We start from the raw sequence: 23,367 nt of genomic DNA on the forward strand, positions 1-23,367 counted from the left end.
AGAAGCCTATAGTTGCACCAGTAACGTCTCTTTTTTTATTAGCCCTCTCCAGAGATGCTTAACAAGAGAAAACAGGAAAATCAATGAGGCACTTTGTTCCATCCCAGGGCAAGTAAATTATTTAAACAAGTATTCAACCTATTTAGAAGAGCCTGAGTTACACTACTTTTAAAATGAGAGACACAAATTACATTACCTCAGAGCCCCCTTTCTGTTTATATAATCCTAAAACCATGATTCTCTACATACGACATCACAGTGAAGCAGTTAAGAATGACCGCTCTAAAAGCAGATCGCCTAGGTCTAAAAAACCTGCCCTGCCGTTTGCTATATGTGTATCTTTGTCAATTTCATTAGCTTCCCTGTAACGCAGTTTTTTTCACAGGTTAAAATGGATTTAATAAAAGAAACCACATAATAGAACAGATGTGAGAATTATGTCACCTTCTGACATATACCAGTACTTCAGCAGGTCACATTTTATCTACCATAAACCCACTTTACCCAAAACCCTATACAGGTACTCCTCAAATTTCAAATAACCAGTAACTTGTACATTACATTTCAATATGACTAAGTTACCTTTTCTACTCTGGCCATTCTTCAAAGCTCTGGCCTGTCATCTACTTTCTTTTTAATAGTAGTCTAACTACTACTATTACTAGCTTTCGTATTATTATAGACTATTAGTCTATAGTGCTATGTAAAGACTAATAATTCACTAACACTCCATACCTTTCTGGCCATCTACATAAACCTTTATAAGAAAATGTTTCAGTTATCCCAAAGTCTGTTGAGAACCTAACTAGCTTAGGTAATGCTTTAAAATGGTTTTCTGCTTTCTTCTCATGCAGCATTCTACATTAACAACAGCAGGGATCCAACACAAATTCTCCTTTTTCAAGGATCCTAAATCCTCCTTTTTAAAGGTCTTCTTTGACTGCAAACTCATGAAACAGAATTTGAGATAAAAGAATTGATTAAATCACAAGGTCATTCCTCCTTTTCTCCATCCCCTCCAATCACACAAAACTGGAATGTGATTTGGGATCACACTGTCCATCTAAGATCTCCACTTCTAGCAATTTATGTTCTGTTGCTAACCTCTGGGAATCCTTAAGGCCCAAAACCAACAAACTGTACTAATTCAATACTCTTTTTATATGCTAACAGTCCCTACGAAAACTTCAACTATCGGCTAAAAAGTGAACATCAGTCTAGGTCTTACACAGTCTGCTTGGGCATAAGTTGGGTAAAATGCATTTTAATGTTTTAAGCATTAGTGTTAACATTCTGAAAGAAAATACTTGTTTTAAGCATGTAGTGACAGATCTGCTGCATTCTTAGGAAGTGCAAATTAGATCCATGGGCCTTTTTTCCCAATATAGCATGCCCAATTTTATAAAGATGTAAATGGAGAACTACAACCCACTTAAACATATTCACTTAACAGCAAACTTGGTTGAAACACATCTATTTAATAAGCAATATTTGGACTTTTTTATTTTAAAAATGCTTCTCTTCACCATACTACAGTAAAATTTCTGCATTTCCATATTAGGATTCCCTTTGAGTACCCACAACCACCATTGCTTTAAACCTCCTCTGCCTCACAGAATGGACCTTCAAAGGCTTAACACAAAAAGAGTACCTTGAGGGGCAGGCCACTGTGGGGTGGCTCGGCAGGTAGAGTTCTAGCCTGCCGTGCTGTGCTGGAGACCCAGGTTTGATTCCTGGTGCCTGCCCAAGTAAAAAAAAAAAAAGAGTACCTTGAGGGCAGGCCACAGTGTTAGCAGGCAGAGTTCCTGCCTGCCATGCTGAAGACCCGGGTTCGATTCCCGTTGCCTGCCCATGTTCAAAAAAAAAGAGTACCTTAGAGGGAGTTTTATTATTCATGCTGCCTCCAGACAACCATGGCCAATCAGTAACTTCTTTTAATTAAATCATCCTTACCCCAAAAGAAGCAGGAATCTTTGCTTCTCTGAGAGGTGATATCCATCATTACAATCAACTGTGCAATAATACAGGGAACCAAGCAGGACCAATATACTGGTGAAATCATTCAAAGCTGGCTCTGGTCTGTGTAATCAATGTGTACACATTTCCCTACAGTGATTCACCTGATGTAAAAACTTGGATAATGTTTCATTTCCCAACCCAAAGTTCTTCTCCTTCCTTACTACACATTCCAACAGACAACTGCATTTCTCAACCCTTTCAGAATTACAGGGCCCCTCACAATAATAAAATCTCAAGAAACTTTTCAGTAATTTTTAAAGCATTCAGTAATTTGGATGTCAGTTGATAAAGTCATTTTAAGTTTGAAACATTTTATTCTAAATTAGTAATATTATTAAGATCATGACAAATGTTATCGTAATCACTTTTTGCTAACATTTATTTACAATATCATTAAGATAAAATTCAACTTATTCCAGTCTGAAATTATGCAAAAAAAAATTTTTAATGATATTTGTCTGATCTGGGTCTACATTTTAAAATGTAGATTAAGATTTACTTACCTGATATGTATCAAAAATAGATGAACAATGCTTTCAAAATCTAATGTTCAGAATTCTTACATTTTTAAAGTAAATTAACTGGTGTATTTTTAGAACTTTTATATGTTATTTCTAAACAAGATGAGAGAAGAATTGAGGGTGCTATTTTCAAGGATAAATAAAGGATAACCTTTATTTACTAATAAATAACAAGCAAAACTGAATATAGTAGTCAAAACAATATATTTTTCCTTTTTTAACATTAAGTGTTTAAATATTAGACACATCTCAATAAGTTATATGAGAATTTTTATGAAATGAATACATCTTACTGATACAGTGAAAAGCATTCTGAAGGTAATTTTCAGAACTATCATCATTTTTATGGTGCTCATTAACCTGTTTTTCATCATCAGTGTCCCATATGTTTCTAGACTTTAACCAATCATCTATTATGGGCACAAATTAAACACTACATGACTATGAATAAAATTTCTAACTACAAATGTCAGTTACTATGGCAGATTGCAGCACTGAACTGTGTGATAAACCATAAAGAACTGAAGCCCATTTGCCAGATCACACTAACAATCACAAAACCCTTTAAACACTCAAAGGAAATATTTAAATAATCGTAGCACTGCTTGATTTGTTCATAGAAATTAAAAGTCCACCGCTGGGAAATGTTCTTAAGAGTAGGACAAAATACAGACATGCATTTCTTCAAGCATTACCTATAGTTGTTTTTAGGTTTTAGACATTTTGAAATGGGATGGAGCAAAATAAAAACTAATGGGGAGATGTGGAGGCAAAGTTATCAAAACACATCATTATAAAAGAAGTACTTATAAGTCAAATTTTTAAAAATTTGTTCTCTAGCCCTCTTGTAAGCAAAAATTTGTTATAAATGTTCAGGCCAAAACTTTTACAAGCTTACTTCCACAAAATACAAAAAGTTAATGTTGAAAATAATAAGAAAATAACAAATGGGAAGTTGGAAAGAACAGACAGAGAGTTTCTACATGGCAGAAAAAAAGTCCAGCAAATGTAATTGCAGGGCAGACATGGGAGAAAGAATCAAGAAAGCTGAACAGAAGCCATCCCACTCTCCCTGGGTACAGAGAAGTGGCCAAAGGAGCATGGAGGGACACGACAGAGTGGCTCCTCAATCTGTGCACTGTGACCCACGGCAAGGTACACACTTCTGGTACACTTGGAAAAGGAGGGACATAGTGGGGAGGGGGATCAAGCATGTTGAGCAGTAATGTTATAAGTGGCTTTTTTCCTCCTCTACCTAAAGCTTTTCCTGTCAGAACCATCCAAGTTACTTAATGTCTCTGGAGCCACAACTGAGTTAATACAGAGGGGACTTAACAGTTTAGAAGAAAACAGCTTACCTATTCTCCATCTGAAGAAGGAAATAAAATGCTTTTAAGTGGTTATGTCTTATTTAACTAACAAAAGAACTAGTAGAATTAGGTTTTAGGCAAGGACAGTAGTAACTACAAAATACTTAAGCTGTCAGGTCTGACAAATGATGAAAAGGTTCAGGCTCACCAGGTAAAAAGCAATGAAACAAATCTTTGCAGGCTGATAAGATGTGCAGGAAAGCCCTGCCATTTCAATGCTCCTGAACATCACATTTCAGGTTTTGTCTTTGTCCTACCTCTAGGACAGCCACCCTCATTAAAACAAAGTGCCCAAAAGGAGCTGAAATACAAAATGCTATGTCTTTTTAGTGAAGAAAATACCAAACCCCAATATAATCTTTTTACTTTCAGGGAAGAGAGAGGCAGAATTGACTTGACTCCTAAGAAATACAAATTAATTTAAAATCATAGATTCTAACCATTTTTAACTAAATAGAACTTATACTTTAACCCTCAAAATCTCAAGACATATGTATGGCTTAATTATTCTTTTTTTTTTTTAAGGAGCCCTTACGCTGTTAGCATATATTTCTGATTTTGCAATTTGTTTATTCAACCTTTACTAAGTACCTAATATGTGCAAAGACCAGCTGGTGGTATAAATATATATTGGCAGGAGAGACAGCATGCTCTAAAGCAGGAGTTAATCTGGAAATTCAAGGGATCCATAAACTAGGATAGGGGTTAAATTTATCTTCATTTTCACTAACTTGTAAATGAAGGTAAGCATTTCCTTCAATAATGAATGATGGCCTAAAACCTTGTAGTGTTAGGCATAATGCCTGTGATTTTGTCACTAACAAGTCAAATATTTTCATAACACATTACATTAGTTGCAGACCTATCAAAATGTCATCTGTGCTCACCACTACTTTGAAATAGGAGTAGTTATTACACCCAACACCAGATCTTGCTATTTAACATGCCAATAAGTAAGCTTATTACTCTATTACAAATGTATTTAATATTTTGAAAATGCTAGTATAATTGGTTTTCTTTGTAATGCTACATAGTTTGTCTATTTAAAAACATTATTTTGGGATTAGGGAGTTAAGGCATAATGGTTATAGAGTTTCTGTTTGGGTGATAGAAAAGTCCTGGTAATGGAAGGTGATAAGGGTAGTACAGCATCGCTAATGTGATTAATCCCACTGAATTATATGATTGGGAATGGTTGAGATGGGAAAGTTTATGTTATATATATGTTTTCACAATTAAAAAAAGAGAGAGTGCAACTGAAGAGACAATGACAATTAAATGTAATAAATGATCCTGGACTGGATCTAAAAGTGGCAGAGAAAAGGCCCAAAAGGATGTTATTGGGACATATGAAAAAACTGGAATATAGACTGAAAGCTTTATATCAATGTTAAAGTTTTTGAATTTGATAAATCTATTTACGGTGGTTAAATAAGTAAATATCTTTGTTCTTAGAAACGTACTTGGCAGAATTAAATGTTCAAGAAGCCTGATGTACACAGTCTACTGTCAAATATTTAGAAAACTGAAAGAAAAACATATAGATAAATAGAATGATACAGCAAAGGTGGCAAAATGTTAAAACTGGTGGACTTGGTATTGGGGAAGGGTGTTTGCTGACGTTCTCTACAGGGCTTTTATATTATTTTTACGATTATCATGTAAGTTTCTGATTATTATAAAATAAAAAGTTTAAGAAAAAAATAACTACCATTATTCTAAGACAGGATCCATAGTCTTGACCAACATACCAAAGAGGTCCATGTCATGAAAAACGTTAAGATTCTGTGATCCAGTAGAACAGGTTTGGAGTACAGACCCAAACTAAAATCCAGACACTTAACCCCTCAGAGCCTCAGTCTCCTCATTTGCAAATTATTTTGAGTGTTGGTAGAGTATGACCTTTTATGAAGGAGCATGAATTAAATGTTAGATGGTGCCAGACTATGGTAAAGATGCATGTATCTCTTAAAGACGTCTTTAAAAGAGTTCACGAAGAAATGTTCCAGAGACAAAAATTAGGCAAAAGAGAACATTTTATAGTTTATAATCATAATCCTGTAAAATATCTTGCTCTCAGGTAATTTTTTAAAAATCATTCAGAAGATTAAAATGGTAGTTAAGACATAAACCAAACACAAAGAGCCACAGTTCATTACTTCACATAATAATCTAGATTTGTGTCATTCAAAAGTTGCTCTACCTGATTTGAATCCACAAGAGAAATATGAAGTAGCATTTAAGATGCAAATGGGATGTATCCTCAAGCAAAAAATCAGTCTCATTACTTTATCTTTACCAGAGAGTACAATGTATTTTTAAGTTAGAATGGAAGGCTTTTTGGTTTAAATATGTGTTACACATTTCAACAATCATAGGTCTAACTACAGATGGGGAAAAAAATTCCAGTTTATTCAGGATGCCTGAATTAAAAATTATAAACAAATAAGCTAAATTATGAATATACTATTTCAACTAATGCCAGCAAAAATAAGTCTAATCCTCAGCAACTGGAAGCTTAAAGGGAGGATATAGATAATTCAAAAAGTCAAACATAGTTAGCTTTAGTTTGAGATTCACTAAAAGATATGCAATTGCATCACTTGTGCAATCACCTTGTGAAAATAGCAACCATAAGCTGAGAGAAAGATTCAGGGGAAATAAAACATACCTACCAGTATTCTGACACTGGGCTGGGAAATAGTACATACCCACAATTTTAAATGACTACCAAGGAACAATAATTTTAATCCATCACTGAGAATAATATAAAACAATAAATTAGCAGTATTCAAAACTGAATGTGGTACGTGTCAAATAGAGTTCCAAAGGGATGATGAGGAAGATTGGTGGAAGAGAGAGGAGGGGTGACAAGTAAGGGAGAGGTGATGAGTAAAGGAGGGTGACACAGCTTCTAAAGAAGCAGAAGGTAAACAGGAAAGCAAAAGGTTAAGAAAGTAAAAAAGGAACTCTCCATTCTAATTTAAATCATGAGAAAGCTACTCAAAAATAAGAACTCACTATCAAAGGGGAAATGGGAAACTGTAACAAAAATAATGGAGTACTTGGAGAGCACCAATAAAACAGAAACAAAGGTGCAAAATCTCCCCAAAGTGTCTGAAAGCAAGGAATTAAACTGAGGACGTTTTACAAGCTTTTCCCAAGAGACTGGAATTTTAATACAATATGCATATAGGCGGAGTGAAAGAGACTTCTGGAAAGATGGCAGAATAGGGACTTGGGAGGCTCACTCTTTTCCCAAAAAACAGTTATTGGACAAGCAAAAATTGTCCAAAACAACTGTTCTGAGGCTAGAGGGCAGGGTAGTACTGAATAGTACCCAGGAAAGAGCAGCGCAAAGATCCCGAAAAACCGCAGTGAAAATCTGTGAGCAACTCCCCCAGCCATGGCTCCTGGTACCTATCCCCCACCCTCAAGGCAAGTACAGACCAATCCCTACCTGGCAGGGGGGCCACAGAAGCCCTCTCCACCCAAGAACAGAAGAGGACATGGCCAGTACTGATCCAGCTATTAGCCAGTGAATTAAGACTCCAGGGTCCTGCTGCATTAGCCTATCACAGATCACCATGCCACTGTTTCCACCCCTGTAAGAGGCAGAGCTGCAAAAGAGTAAAAATACCCTGCCTTCTTAGAGCTACAGCAAATAGGCTGGCGAAGTATGCCATCTGCTGACAGGTCAGGAAAGTACAGTTTCTTTGGGGCATCTTTCCTGACCCTTTCCCCAAGGCCTTTTGGAACTGGTCTCCGCCCCCAGAGTAGACCTTAGGCCCTATTTTGGTGGAAAGTATTGATGAACAAAGGTTCATAGAAGGGCATTACCACAAACCCAACCAATAACAGTATCCTAGACAAGAAAGAGAAAACAACCTTCAGAATAATCTCATCAAGACAATCGGATGTCCAGATATCAGCAAAAACTTAAAAGGCATACTAAGAGCAAGATATGGCCCAGTTAAAGGAACAAATTAAAAAGTCAGAGGAGATACAGAATTTGGAACAACTAATCAAGGATGTTCAAACAAATCTCCTGAATCAATTAAAGGAGATAAGGAAATTATGACTAAAGAGATAAAGCATATTAAAAAGATACTAGATGAACATAAGGAAGAATTTGAAAGTATGCAAAGAAAAATAACAGGACTTATGAGGATGAAAGCCACAGCAGATGAGACTAAAAATATGCTAGAGACATACAAGAGCAAATTTGAACAGGCAGAAGAAAGGATCAGTGACCTAGAAGACAGAACATCCAAAATCAAACAGACAAGAACCGACAGACAAAAGGATAGAAAAATGTGAGCCGGAACACATGGAACTGAATGACGACATGAAGCACACAAACATATACATAACTTGTGTCCCAGGAGAAGAAGAGAAGGGAAAACGGGCACAAAGAATATATGAGAAAATAATGACCAAAAGCTTCACAACACTTATGAAAGTCATAAATATACATATCCAAGAGAGGCAACGTACTCCAAACAGAATAAATCCAAATAGAGCTACTCTGAGACATATACTAATCAGACTAGCGATTGTCAAAAATAAAGAGAGAATTCTGAAAGCGGCAAGAGAAAAGTAATTCATCACATACAAGGGATACTCAATAAGACCAAGTGTTGATTTCTGATCAGAAACCATGGAGGCAAGAAGGCAGTGCAATGATTTATTTAAGATGCAAGGGGAAAATCTGTCAGCCAAAAGTTCTTTACCTGGAAAAATTATTATTCAAAAATGAGTGGGAGAATTTAAAATATTTACATATAAACAGAAGCTGAGAGAGTTTAACAAGACACATGACCTACAATAAATACTAAAGGGAGTTCTACGGGCTGAAAAGAAAAGGCAAGAGAGGCTTAGAAGAGTGTGGAAATGAAGATTATCAGTAAGAGTACTAGAAGGGTAAAAAAAGAATCAAAAATAAGATATGACATACAAAAACAGTTGTAAAGGATAAAACAGTTGAAAAAAGTACTGCCTTCACAATAATAATGTTAAAAGTCAATTGTTTAAACTCTCCAATCAAAAAACACAGTTAGGCAGACTGGATAAAAAATATATGATCTATCCATATGGTATCTACCAGAGACTCACCTTAGAATCAAGGATGCAAGTAGACTGAAAGTGAAAGGATGGAAAATGATATTCCAAACAAACAGTAATCAAAAAAGGGCTGGGATAGCTCTTTTTTGAAGACTGGACAAAACAGACCTCAAATATTAAATTGTTAAGAGACAAAGAAAGATATTATATGTTAATAAAAAGGGAAATTTGAAGAAGAAATAACAATAATAAATACTTATGCTCCTAGCCAGGTGACCCAAAATATGTGAGGCAAAATACTGGCAAAATTGAACAGAGTAAGAGATGTCTCTGCAAAAATAGTTGGAGACTTCAATACACAACTCTTATTAACAGATAGAACATCTAGACACAGGATCAATAATGAAAGAGAGAACGTGAATAATACAAATGAATTAGATGTAACAGACATATGCAGAACATTGCACCAAAAACAGTAGGATATAAATTTTTCTCAAGTGCTCACAGATCATTCTCCAGGATACATCACATGTTGGGTCACACAAACAAGTCTCAATAAATTTTAAAAACATTGAAATTTAACAAAACATATTCTCTAATCATAATGGAATGAAGATGGAAATCAGTAGCAGGTAGAGAACTGGAAAATTCACAAATATCTGGAGGTTAAACAACAGACTCTTGAACAATCAGTGGGTCAGAGAAGAACTTGCAAGAGAAATCAGTAAACATCTCAAGGCAAATAAAAATAAGAACACAACATGTCAAACCATATGGGATGCAACAAGAGCAGTGCTGAGAGGGAAATTTATAGCCTTGAATGCCTATATTAGAAGAAGGAAAGACCTAATATCAAAGACCGAAGTGCTCACTCAGAAGAACTAAAAAAAAGAAGAGCAAACTAACCCCAAAGCTAACAGAAGGAAAGAAATAACAAAGATTAGAGCTGAAATTGAGAATAAAAAAAACAACAGACTCGGCAGACAGAGTTCTCGCCTGCCATGCTGGAGACCCAGGTTCAGTTCCCAATGCATGCCCATGTAGAAAACAAAGAAAGAAAGAATAGAATCAACAAAACCAAAAATTAGTTCTTTGAGAAGATTAATAAAATTGACAAACCCTTAAACTAACAAAGAAAAGAGAGAAGATGAAAATAAAGTTAGAAATGAGAGGAGGGACATTACGGCTGACCCCACAGAAATAAAACAGGTCATGAAAGGATAATATGAACAACTGTAAGCCAACAAATTAGACAACATTGATGAAATGGACAATTTTAGAAACACATGGAAGAACCCACATTGATTCTAGAAGAAATATAATACCTTGACAAACCAATTCCAAGTAAAGAGACTGAATCAGTTATCAAAAACCTCCCAAAAAAGAAAAGCCCAGGACCAGATGGCTTCACTAGTGAACTCTATCAATCATTCCAAGAAGAATTAACACCAGTCCTGCTCCAACTATTCCAAAAAAACTGAAAAGGAGGGAACACTACCTCATTCATTCTATGAAGCCAACATCATCCTAATACCAAAGCCAGATAAAGATACAAGAAAAGAAAATTAGAAATCAATGTCCCTAATGAATATAGATGGAAAAATCCTTAACATAATACTTGCAAATAGGACCCATTAGCACATTAAAAGGATTATATACCATAATCAAGTAGATTTTATCCCAGTTATGCAAGTAATAATCAATTAATATAATAGAACACATTAATAAATCAACAGTGAACACATGATCATGCGATTGATACAGAAAAGACAAACTCCACCTGTTTTCTTGATAAAAACACACCAAAAGATCAGAATAGAAGGGAACTTCCTCAACATGATGAAGGGCATATATGAAAAACCCACAGCTAACAGCGTACTCAAGGGGGAAAGACTGAAAGCTTCCCCACTAAGATCAGGAATAAGACATGGATGCCCACTGTCATCACTGTTACTCAACATTATGCTAGAAGTTCTAACAAGAGCAGTTAGGCAAGAAAAAGAAATTAAAAAAGGCATCCAAATTGTAAAGAAGTAAAACTTTCAGTCTTTGAAGATAACACAATCCTATATTTAGAAACTCTCAAAAAGTCTACAACAAAGCTACTAGAGCTAATAAACAAGTTCAACAAAGTGGTTGGATACAAGAACATGCAAAAATCTGTAGCATTTCTAGACACAACTGAGCAATCTGAGAAAGAAATCAAGAAAAAAAATACTATTTAAAATAGCACTCAACATCATTCCTGTTAACTATAAACAACACCCAGGAGCCTCCAGAGTTCTCTGGGGCCAGCAGCCACCCAACCAGGGGCCCACGGCCACAGGCTCAGGCTCCAACTATGGGTTCTGTGTCCAACCAGCAGTTTGCAGGTGGCTGTGCCAAGGAGGAGGAGGGACCAGAGAACGCAGCCTAGGTGACAGAGAGCTGCAGCTGCTGCACAGTACCAACATCTATTAGTGGTTCAAGAGGTGCATGTGGTTCAGTTTCCTGTCCATGAATGCCCCCACCGGGTCAAGCTCAACCCCCCAGTGGATGTCTCTGTGCATCAGAGTAAACTGCACTTGGAGGGCTTCTGGAGCCTGAAGGAGGGTGAGATAGTGGAGTTCACCTTTAAGAAGTCTGCTAAGGGCCTGGAATCTATTTGAGGAACACACACGGAACCTGTGGTGTGCTCTGTATTTGGAGTGAGAGGCAGTCAAAGGGGAAGAACATGCAGAAGCACAGATCAAAAGGAGACTGGTGCTACAACTGTGGAGGTCTAGACCATCATGCCAAGGAATGCAAGTTGCCTCCCCAGCCAAAGAAGTGTCACTTTTGCCAGAGCATCAGCCATATGGTAGCCTCATGTCCACTGAAAGCTCAGCAGGCTTCCAGCTCACAGGGAAGCCCTCCTACTTACGGGAGGAAGAAGAGATCCACAGCCCTGCCCTGCTCCCAGAGGCCCAGAATTGAGCTACAGTGCATGGGGGCAATCCTCTTGTGATCAGGAAATTCCAAGGACCAGGTATCAATCTGCAGAGTGGAGAAAGTTGGATTGGCTGGGTAGGAGGCAGGTGGCAGTGTCATGTTTCTCAGGCTGGGATCCATAGCCTTACCGCCTCTTACATCTTGGTGGGGGGAAGGGGTGAGGCAAAGGAACTCTAGTCATGCTCTATCCAAGTACAAGGGAGGGCTTTCAGGAGAACTACCACTCAAGCCTGCATGAAATACCCCTGGAATCTCCAGTTTTTTGACAGTGGCGTGGACAGGGAAGTTGTTTTCCTTTGAAAGAGGACCTATTAAAAATTTCTCATGCCAGACTGAAAAGATTAAATGTGAGTGCAAATTGATAGACCCAATCTGTGAGCTGCGACATTCTCTGGGAGGGAATCTTTCAGGGAAAAGGCCTTGTCTCCTCATAATCCACTCTTGGACAGGGTACTGGCGACTGTCCCACGCAGTGGGTTGTGATGATAGACAAAAGGGATTGGTGGTACAGATGCAGACCTACTCCTCCTAAGTTCACTCCTACCCCATTCTAAGCCAATCTGATTTTCTTTATTTGCTCCTTTGGATAACTGTACCTTGGGTCCCACTTTCTCCATGATGCCAACTACACTAGCTGTGTGCAAATGACACATCTCGTGCATTTTAACTTTCTCTTAATATAAATATTCTGGTTTTGTATTTTTGTACATTTTAAACTAAGCCCTCATTCCTGCATTGTATTCTCAGATATATCTCAGGGATATGTCCGGCAGCAGCTCCAGGTCTGCACAGCAGATATATTTTTTTATTGTTGTTGCTTCATCATCACAAAGAACTATTTGAACTACCTCATTTTTGCCAATTAGAACTGGCTTTTCTGCCAGTGTCCTCTTGAAGTCCCTCCCTTTCATGGGAGACTAGGTTTTAATTGGATTGCCCCATGACTTGCTCTCCTACAGGAAGACTAGATATTAGTTTATATGGGAAGATGGTGCAGAGAGGTAAGAAGAACTGGACCAGCTTAAAGGTTAAGAGAAGAAGCCAAGGTTAGGTGAGAGTTATCTATCTATGTAATAAAGGATTCTGTTCCCAGCCTCTTCATCCTAGGCACAGGACTTGTTTGGTGCATTAGATCCATCCTTCACTGAATTAGACAGGGACCGCCACAGAAAACTGTGTATGTGTGTGTGTGTGTTCATGTGCAGGGATGGATGTATGAAGCAAAGACTAAAATCTTTAACCTTTCAAAATTCAGGACTTTCCCTGCTTGGCTTCCAGAGGACCCTAAGTGAAGGCTTCTTTGTAGCACCAGAAGCCAATGTCCTACACTGCTGCAGTAGTGATTATAGTGTCATAGCAGCTAACAGAGAAAGGAGGGTTTGTTTACATGGGATCACTGCAAACCTACCTCACTGTGTTGAAATGGGGCAAACATAATAGAACACATTGGGTGATGTTTCTGATCCTGGGTTCTTGTCTCCCCTCAATACTGTCCCCCTCTAGTTACTGTATTTGTCAGGCTTTGTAGAAAAACTTCACGGTTGAATTGGTGATTGCTAGGTGACTTAGTTTGTGTAGGTATAATGTATTGGTCTTTCTCTAAGTTCTTTTGGGGTTTTTACTGTTTACAAACTTCTTTTTGAATGTTGGAAGGAAAATAGCCAAAGCATCTTCGACAGAAGATTAGCATCAGGCAAAAGGATCTGAAACTTGCTTGGGGGCCCCTCTTTGAAGTGAGGATCTTGACCCATCCTCTTTTGTCACCCACCCACCCACATATTTCCTAGTTTGGACTAGATCTTCTGTTCTAAAAACTCACCCCATCACCCCTCTCCAGATCCCCCTTCCAAAATATCCATACATATTTTATTTGGAGGGTATCTCCACAACTCTTCAATGACTTTTGCAAACCTGAAGAATCTAAGAACACACCATCCCTCATTCCCAGCCTTTCAAATTAAGACCAGAGTGATGCACTGATGAATCCCAGAGTGATGTGATCAGTGAGCAGAAAAGTATTTGCAAAGTCCCCTTTGGAATGGTAAGAACGGGGGAAAATTCAACCTCCCCAAGTTGAATTCTTGATATTCTCACAAGCAGTGTGGACAACCAAAGCTACAGGCTGAGCCCCCAGTCTTGGGGTTTGTTCATATGAAACTTAATCCCACAAAGGATAGGTCAAGCCTACTTAAAATTAGGCCTAAGAGTCACCCCCAAGAGAACCTCTTTTGTTGCTCAGATGTGGCCTCTCTCTCCAGTCAACACAACAGGCAGGCTCACCGCCCTCCCCCTGTCTATGTGGGGCATGACCCCCAGGGGTGTGGACCTTCCTGGCAATGTGTGGGACAGAATTCCTAGAAGGAGTTGAGACTCAGCATCGAGGGTTTGAGAAAAACCCTAGAATGAGCTGAGACCCCGCATTGAGAGATTGAGAGAACCCTCTCGACTGGGGGGGGGGGGCTTGAAATGAGACAAAGTGTCAATGGCTGAGAGATTCCAGGCAGAGTCAAGGGGTTATCCTGGAGGTTATTCTTGCACACTGACTGGATATCACCTTAGTATCCGGGAGGAAGTGGAGACGCTGGAGGGAACTGCCTGAAGGTGTGGAGCTGTGTTCCAGTGGCCATGCTTCTTGATGATGATTGTATGGCGATGTAGCTTTCACGGTGTGACTGTGTGATTGTGAGAACCTTGAGTCTGATGCTCCTTTTATCTACCTTGTTGACAGATGAGTAGAGCATGTGGAGTGAGGATAAATAATAGGGGGACTTCCTGGAAGATGGCGGCTTAGTAAGACGCGCGGATCTTAGTTTCTTCTCCAGGACACCTACTAGGGGAGTAGAAACGATACAGAAAGCGCCCAAAGCCACAACAGAGATAAAAAAAAGACAGCGTACGCCATCCTGGAACGGCTGGCTGGCTGAGAGAAGCAGCTCAGGTGAGATCGCCGAGGCGCGCGGGCCTTACCGGGCGGGGTGGCAAGCGGCCGGAGTTACACCCTTCCCCCTTCCCGGGCCGGCTGGGAGAATTGGAGAGGTGGTCCCCTGAAACAAAGGCGGCTGGCGCCCACACCACGCGCAGCCCCCGGACCAACTGAGAGAATTGGATCGGAAACCCCCAGGCCGCAGAGAACGGTGACCCCGTGGCTCCCGGGGAACGTGCACTCTCTCGGGCGGGCCGCTGCCGCTGGCGCCCTCCCGCCACGCTTGTTGCCCAGGGCCGACTAGGAAATTCGGACGGGCTCTTTCCCTGGCTGCAGCGACCAGCAACCCTCCCTGCGTTCGGACACCCTCCCTGCGTTCGGACCCCAGGCCGGCTCAAGCCGCTTCGGCTAGCGAACCCCCAGGACGGCGAGAGTTTTCCAAAGTTTAAGGTCCCACAGCACCTTTTACTGGTAGGACCCGCAGACAAACGTGTGCCACGAGCGCCACCTACTGGGCAGGATAAGAAAAACAGAACCCAGAGATTTCACAGAAAAATATTACAACCTTGCTGGGTCCAACACCAAGAGAAATCTGAATAAATGCCCAGACGCCAGCAGCAGAAGATAACTGTCCACGCTCAAAAGATTGAGAATATGGCTCAGTCAAAGGAACAAACCAATAGCTCAAATGAGACACAAGAGCTGAGACAACTAATGCTGAATATACGAACAGAAATGGAAAACCTCTTCAAAAATGAAATTGATAAATTGAGGGAGGACATGAAGAGGACATGGGCTGAACATAAAGAAGAAACAGAAAAACTGAAAAAACAAATTGCAGAACTTATGGAAGTGAAGGATAAAGTAGCAAACATAGAAAAAATAATGGATAGCTACAATGATAGATTTAAAGAGACAGAAGATAGAATTAGTGATTTGGAGGATGGAACATCTGAATTCCAAAAAGAAACAGAAACTATAGGGAAAAGAATGGAAAAAATTGAACAGGGTATCAGGGAACTCAAGGACAATATGAACCGCACAAATATACGTGTTGTGGGTGTCCCAGAAGGAGAAGAGAAGGGAAAAGGAGGAGAAAAACTAATGGAAGAAATTATCACTGAAAATTTCCCAACTCTTATGAAAGACCTAAAATTACAGATCCAAGAAGTGCAGCGCACCCCAAAGAGATTAGACCCAAATAGGCGTTCTCCAAGACACTTACTAGTTAGAATGTCAGAGGTCAAAGAGAAAGAGAAGATCTTGAAAGCAGCAAGAGAAAAACAATCCATTACATACAAGGGAAACCCAATAAGACTTTGTGTAGATTTCTCAGCAGAAACCATGGAAGCTAGAAGACAGTGGGATGATATATTTAAAATACTAAAAGAGAAAAACTGCCAACCAAGACTCCTATATCCAGCAAAATTATCCTTCAAAAATGAGGGAGAAATTAAAACATTCTCAGACAAAAAGTCACTGAAAGAATTTGTGACCAAGAGACCAGCTCTGCAAGAAATACTAAAGGGAGCACTAGAGTCAGATACAAAAAGACAGAAGAGAGAGATATGGAAAAGAGTGTAGAAAGAAGGAAAGTCAGATATGATATATATAATACAAAAGGCAAAATGTTAGAGGAAGATATTATCCAAACAGTAATAACACTAAATGTCAATGGACTGAATTCCCCAATCAAAAGGCATAGATTGGCAGAATGGATTAAAAAACAGGATCCTTCTATATGCTGTCTACAGGAAACACATCTTAGACCCAAAGATAAACATAGGTTGAAAGTGAAAGGTTGGGAAAAGATATTTCATGCAAATAACAACCAGAAAAGAGCAGGAGTGGCTATACTAATATCCAACAAATTAGACTTCAAATGTAAAACAGTTAAAAGAGACAAAGAAGGACACTATATACTAATAAAAGGAACAATTAAACAAGAAGACATAACAATCATAAATATTTACGCACCGAATCAGAATGCCCCAAAATACGTGAGGAATATACTGCAAACACTGAAAAGGGAAATAGACTCATATACCATAATAGTTGGAGACTTCAACTCACCACTCTCATCAAGGGACAGAACATCTAGACAGAGGATCAACAAAGACATAGATAATCTGAATATTACTATAAATGAACTAGACTTAATAGACATTTATAGGACATTACATCCCACAACAGCAGGATACACCTTTTTCTCAAGTGCTCATGGATCATTCTCAAAGATAGACCATATGCTGGGTCACAAAGCAAATTTCAACAAATTTAAAAAGATTGAAATCTTACACAACACTTTCTCGGACCATAAAGGAATGATGTTGGAAATCAATAATAGGCGGAATGCCAGAAAATTCACAAATACGTGGAGGCTCAACAACACACTCCTAAACAACGACTGGGTCAAAGAAGAAATTGCAAGAGAAATTAGCAAATACCTCGAGGCGAATGAAAATGAAAACACAACATATCAAAACTTATGGGACGCAGCAAAGGCAGTGCTAAGAGGGAAATTTATTGCTCTAAATGCCTATATCAGAAAAGAAGAAAAGGCAAAAATTCAGGAATTAACTATCCATTTGGAAGAACTGGAGAAAGAACAGCAAGCTAACCCCAAAGCAAGCAAAAGGAAAGAAATAACAAAGATTAGAGCACAAATAAATGAAATTGAAAACATGAAAACAATAGAGAAAATCAATAAGGCCAGAAGTTGGTTCTATGAGAAAATCAATAAGATTGATGGGCCCTTAGCAAGATTGACAAAAAGAAGAAGAGAGAGGATGCAAATAAATAAGATCAGAAATGGAAGAGGAGACATAACTACTGACCTCACAGAAATAAAGGAGGTAATAACAGGATACTATGAACAACTTTACGCTAATAAATACAACAATTTAGAGGAAATGGACGGGTTCCTGGAAAGACATGAACAACCAACTTTGACTCAAGAAGACATAGATGACCTCAACAAACCAATCACAAGTAAAGAAATTGAATTAGTCATTCAAAAGCTTCCTAAAAAGAAAAGTCCAGGACCAGATGGCTTCACATGTGAATTCTACCAAACGTTCCAGAAAGAATTAGTACCAATTCTCTTCAAACTCTTCAAAAAAATCGAAGTGGAGGGAAAACTACCTAATTCATTCTATGAAGCCAACATCGCCCTCATACCAAAACCAGGCAAAGATATTACAAAAAAGAAAACTACAGACCAATCTCTCTAATGAATACAGATGCAAAAATCCTCAATAAAATTCTAGCAAATCGTATCCAACAACACATTAAAAGAATTATACATCATGACCAAGTAGGATTCATCCCAGGTATGCAAGGATGGTTCAACATAAGAAAATCAATTAATGTAATACACCATATCAACAAATCAAAGCAGAAAAATCACATGATCATCTCAATTGATGCAGAGAAGGCATTCGACAAGATTCAACATCCTTTCCTGTTGAAAACACTTCAAAAGATAGGAATACAAGGGAACTTCCTTAAAATGATAGAGGGAATATATGAAAAACCCACAGCTAATATCATCCTCAATGGGGAAAAATTGAAAACTTTCCCCCTAAGATCAGGAACAAGACAAGGATGTCCACTATCACCACTATTATTCAACATTGTGTTGGAGGTTCTAGCCAGAGCAATTAGACAAGAAAAAGAAATACAAGGCATCAAAATTGGAAAGGAAGAAGTAAAACTATCACTGTTTGCAGACGATATGATACTCTACGTCGAAAACCCGGAAAAATCCACAACAAAACTACTAGAGCTAATAAATGAGTACAGCAAAGTAGCAGGTTACAAGATCAACATTCAAAAATCTGTAGCATTTCTATACACTAGTAATGAACAAGCTGAGGGGGAAATCAAGAAACGAATCCCATTTACAATTGCAACTAAAAGAATAAAATACCTAGGAATAAATTTAACTAAAGAGACAAAAAACCTATATAAAGAAAACTACAAAAAACTGCTAAAAGAAATCACAGAAGACCTAAATAGATGGAAGGGCATACCGAGTTCATGGATTGGAAGACTAAATATAGTTAAGATGTCAATCCTACCTAAATTGATTTACAGATTCAATGCAATACCAATCAAAATCCCAACAACTTATTTTTCAGAAATAGAAAAACCAATAAGCAAATTTATCTGGAAGGGCAGGGTGCCCCGAATTGCTAAAAACATCTTGAGGAAAAAAAACGAAGCTGGAGGTCTCGCACTGCCTGACTTTAAGGCATATTATGAAGCCACAGTGGTCAAAACAGCATGGTATTGGCATAAAGATAGATATATCGACCAATGGAATCGAATAGAGTGCTCAGATATAGACCCTCTCATCTATGGACATTTGATCTTTGATAAGGCAGTCAAGCCAACTCACCTGGGACAGAGCAGTCTCTTCAATAAATGGTGCCTAGAGAACTGGATATCCATATGCAAAAGAATGAAAGAAGACCCATCTCTCACACCCTATACAAAAGTTAACTCAAAATGGATCAAAGATCTAAACATTAGGTCTAAGACCATAAAACAGTTAGAGGAAAATGTTGGGAGATATCTTATGGATCTTACAACTGGAGGCGGTTTTATGGACCTTAAACCTAAAGCAAGAGCACTGAAGAAGGAAATAAATAAATGGGAACTCCTCAAAATTAAACACTTTTGTGCATCAAAGAACTTCATCAAGAAAGTAGAAAGACAGCCTTCACAATGGGAGACAATATTTGGAAATGATATATCAGATAAAGGTCTAGTATCCAGAATTTATAAAGAGATTGTTCATCTCAACAACAAAAAGACAGCCAACCCAATTACAAAATGGGAAAAAGACTTGAACAGACACCTCTCAGAAGAGGAAATACGGATGGCCAAGAGGCACATGAAGAGATGCTCAATGTCCCTGGCCATTAGAGAAATGCAAATCAAAACCACAATGAGATATCATCTCACACCCACCAGAATGGCCATTATCAACAAAACAGAAAATGACAAGTGCTGGAGAGGATGCGGAGAAAGAGGCACACTTATCCACTGTTGGTGGGAATGTCAAAGGGTGCAACCACTGTGGAAGGCAGTTTGGCGGTTCCTCAAAAAGCTGAATATAGAACTGCCATACGACCCAGCAATACCATTGCTAGGTATCTACTCAAAGGACTTAAGGGCAAAGACACAAACGGACATTTGCACACCAATGTTTATAGCAGCATTATTTACAATTGCAAAGAGATGGAAACAGCCAAAATCTCCATCAACAGAAGAGTGGCTAAACAAACTGTGGTATATACATACGATGGAATATTATGCAGCTTTAAGACAAGATAAACTTATGAACCATGTAATAACATGGATGGACCTAGAGAATATTATGCTGAGTGAATCCAGCCAAAAACTAAAGGACAAATACTGTATGGTCCCACTGATGTGAACGGACATTCGAGAATAAACTTGAAATATGTCATTGGTAACAGAGTTCAGCAGGAGTTAGAAACAGGGTAAGACAATGGGTAATTGAAGCTGAAGGGATACAGACTGTGCAACAGGACTAGATACAAAAACTCAAAAATGGACAGCACAATAATACCTAATTGTAAAGTAATCATGTTAAAACACTGAATGAAGCTGCATCTGAGCTATAGGTTTTTGTTTTGTTTTGTGTTGTTTTGTTTTGATTTTACTATTATTACTTTTATTTTTTTCTCTATATTAACATTCTATATCTTTTTCGGTTATGTTGCTAGTTCTTCTAAACCAATGCAAATGTACTAAGAAATGATGATCATGCATCTATGTGATGATGTTAAGAATTAATGATTGCATGTGTAGAATGGTATGATCTCTAAATGTTGGGTTAATTTCTTTTTTTCCGTTAATTAAAAAAAAAAAAAAAAAAGAGAAGGGATAATTGGAGATGAAGGGATACAGACTGTACAACGGGACTGGATATAAAAACTCAGAAATGGACAGCACAATACTACCCAATTGTAATGCAATTATGTTAAAACACTGAATGAAGCTGCATGTGAGGTATAGGTTTTTTGTTTTTGTTTTTTTTGTTTTTTTTTCTTTCTATTATTGTTTTAATTCTTATTCTGTTGTCTTTTTATTTCTTTTTCTAAATCGATGCAAATGTACTAAGAAATGATGAATATGCAACTATGTGATGTTATTAAGAATTACTGATTGTACATGTAGATTGAAATGATTTCTAATTGTTTTGTTAATTCTTTTTTTAATTAATAAAAAAAAAAAAAAATAATAGGGGGAACAAATGTTAAAATAAATTTAGTTTGAAATGCTAGTGATCGGTGAGGGGGAGGAGTAGGGGGTATGGTATGTATAATTTTTTTTCTGTTTTTGTTTTATTTTTCTGTTGTCTTTTTGTTTCTTTTTCTGAATTGATGCAAATGTTCTAAGAGGTGATCATGATGATGAAAATGCAACTATGTGATGATGTTGTGAATTACTGATTGTATATGTAGAATGGAATGATCACATATTAAGAATGTTTGTGTTTCTTTCCTGTAATTATTTTAATAAAAAAAATTTTTTTAAAAATTAAGAGCATTCCTCAATGTGATTCATGCCAAAAGATTAACACTGCTATACTCGGACTAACCAAACCTACTCAATCATCAATCTTAGGACAGAGAGAAACAACAGGGTGGGGTGTTTCCATGTAGACAGTGGAGGTGAGAGATCAAGAAAGGGAAGATGAAAGTATACCCAAGTCACTCAGGAACTTTTATGCAAGTGTAAGAAACTTATGTCAAAATGGCCACAAAATTATTTAATAGGAAATGGAAGAATAGAACTCCATGTTTCCTGCTAGAAACCAAAGCTTTGTGGGCAATCTTGAATTTATGGGGAGGAAGGGAGGGTAGGAAAGCATGTACCTGTCTGTTCTTTCCCTAATGCCTTCCCCTCATTCCTGAACTGGAGACTATGCCTCTTGGACTTTGGTGACCCTATCATTGGGGTATATTTATTTGATGGTTGATTGCACATTGGGTATGTATCCCTTCTGTATGGAAGCATATGCTAACACTTTCCCCTTTCCTTTCTCCGGGAGGATTCAGTGAAAAAAATAAATACTTCTCCAAAGAAGAAATACAAAGAGCTAAATGACACAGGAAAAGATGTTCAACATCACTAGCTATAAAAAGAAATGCAAATCAAAACCACAATGAGTTCTTCCTGGAAGATGGCGGCTTAGTAAGACGCGCGGATCTTAGTTTCTTCTCCAGGACACCTACTAGGGGAGTAGAAACGATACAGAAAGTGCCCAAAGCCACAACAGAGATAAAAAAGACAGCGTACCCCATCCTGGCACGGCTGGCTGGCTGAGAGAAGCAGCTCGGGTGAGATCGCCGAGGCGCGCGGGCCTTACCGGGCGGGGTGGCAAGCGGCCGGAGTTACTCCCTTCCCCCTTCCCGGGCCGGCTGGGAGAATTGGAGAGGCGGTCCCCTGAAACAAAGACGGCTGGCGCCCACACCAAGCGCAGCCCCCGGACCAACTGAGAGAATTGGATCGGAAACCCCCAGGCCGCGGAGAACGGTGACGGGTGGGGGAGGCCCCTTCCAAACCCGTGACTCCCGGGGAACGTGCACTCTCTCGGGCGGGCCGCTGCCGCTGGCGCCCTCCCGCCACGCTTGTTGCCCAGGGCCGACTAGGAAATTCGGACGGGCTCTTTCCCTGGCTGCGGCGACCAGCAACCCTACCTGCGTTCGGACCCCGGGCCGGCTCAAGCCGTTTCGGCTAGCGAACCCCCAGGACGGCGAGAGTTTTCCAAAGTTTAAGGTCCCACAGCACCTTTTACTGGTAGGACCCGCAGACAAACGGGTGCCACGAGCGCCACCTACTGGGCAGGATAAGAAAAACAGAACCCAGAGATTTCACAGAAAAATATTACAACCTTGCTGGGTCCAACACCAAGAGAAATCTGAATAAATGCCCAGACGCCAGCAGCAGAAGATAACTGTCCACGCTCAAAAGATTGAGAATATGGCTCAGTCAAAGGAACAAACCAATAGCTCAAATGAGACACAAGAGCTGAGACAACTAATGCTGAATATACGAACAGAAATGGAAAACCTCTTCAAAAATGAAATCGATAAATTGAGGGAGGACATGAAGAGGACATGGGCTGAACATAAAGAAGAAATAGAAAAACTGAAAAAACAAATCGCAGAACTTATGGAAGTGAAGGATAAAGTAGCAAACATAGAAAAAATAATGGATAGCTACAATGATAGATTTAAAGAGACAGAAGATAGAATTAGTGATTTGGAGGATGGAACATCTGAATTCCAAAAAGAAACAGAAACTATAGGGAAAAGAATGGAAAAATTTGAACAGGGTATCAGGGAACTCAAGGACAATATGAACCGCACAAATATACGTGTTGTGGGTGTCCCAGAAGGAGAAGAGAAGGGAAAAGGAGGAGAAAAACTAATGGAAGAAATTATCACTGAAAATTTCC

At 38.7% G+C, this 23,367-nt stretch overlaps 1 protein-coding gene and 1 pseudogene across 1 annotated transcript in view; one reads left to right on the top strand and one right to left on the bottom strand.

Annotated features, from left to right (window-relative positions):
- Positions 1-23,367, bottom strand: part of CHCHD3 (coiled-coil-helix-coiled-coil-helix domain containing 3) — a 352,306-nt gene that overhangs the window by 287,708 nt on the left and 41,231 nt on the right. The gene's annotated exons all lie outside the window — the stretch shown is intronic.
- Positions 11,316-11,929, top strand: LOC143662398 (protein lin-28 homolog A pseudogene; annotated as a pseudogene).

This window comes from Tamandua tetradactyla, chromosome 1 (genome assembly GCF_023851605.1).
Source record: "Tamandua tetradactyla isolate mTamTet1 chromosome 1, mTamTet1.pri, whole genome shotgun sequence".
Lineage (NCBI taxonomy): Eukaryota > Metazoa > Chordata > Mammalia > Pilosa > Myrmecophagidae > Tamandua > Tamandua tetradactyla.